Consider the following 749-nt stretch of genomic DNA (forward strand, 5'->3'; position numbering starts at 1 on the left):
GCAGAGGCAGGAGGATCTCTGTGAGTTTGAGACCAACCTGGTCTACAAGAGCTAGTTCCAGGACAGGCTCCAAAGCTACAGAGAAACCCTGTCTCGAAAAACCAAAACCAAACCAACCAACCGAACAAACCCAAAACATAACAGCAGTTGAGAACACATGCTGCTCTCTTGGAAGATCTAGGTTTGGTTCCCAGTATTCATACTGGACACCTTGCAGCTGCCTCTAACTCCAGCTCTAAGGGTCCAATGTCATTTTCTGAACTCTGGGCACATTCATTCACAAGTGACCAAACCCACACAGAGATACACATAATTTAAAAGTCATAAAATGAGTCTTAAAAGAAAAAAATAGATAAAAAATAGCCTGAGCCTCAGTGACATCAGTGGACACATACAATAGGGCAAATATGCTCAAGAAATTTAGTCTAGGTAAGCTAGAAAATAGGCTTTGAGGCTAGCCTGGACTACAGAGTTAGTTCCAGGAAAGCCAAGGCTACACAGAGAAACCCTGTCTCAAAAACCAAAACAAAACAAAAAGGAAATAAGAATAGGCTTTAAGACATTACTAAATAGAGATAAAGGTGTATTTGATGATGATATTAGGTTAATACTGTAGGAAATAAGTTGCAAGTGCAATATACCCAATATCACAGCCCTGAAGAACCTGAAGCAAAAATAAACGCAGCTGGAACAGAAAAATGGGCAGTACAATATATATTTCATTCTGTTTGGTTTTGAGATGGGGTTGG

The sequence above is a fragment of the Microtus ochrogaster genome, chromosome 8 (genome assembly GCF_000317375.1).
Source record: "Microtus ochrogaster isolate Prairie Vole_2 chromosome 8, MicOch1.0, whole genome shotgun sequence".
In the NCBI taxonomy this organism is placed as follows: domain Eukaryota; kingdom Metazoa; phylum Chordata; class Mammalia; order Rodentia; family Cricetidae; genus Microtus; species Microtus ochrogaster.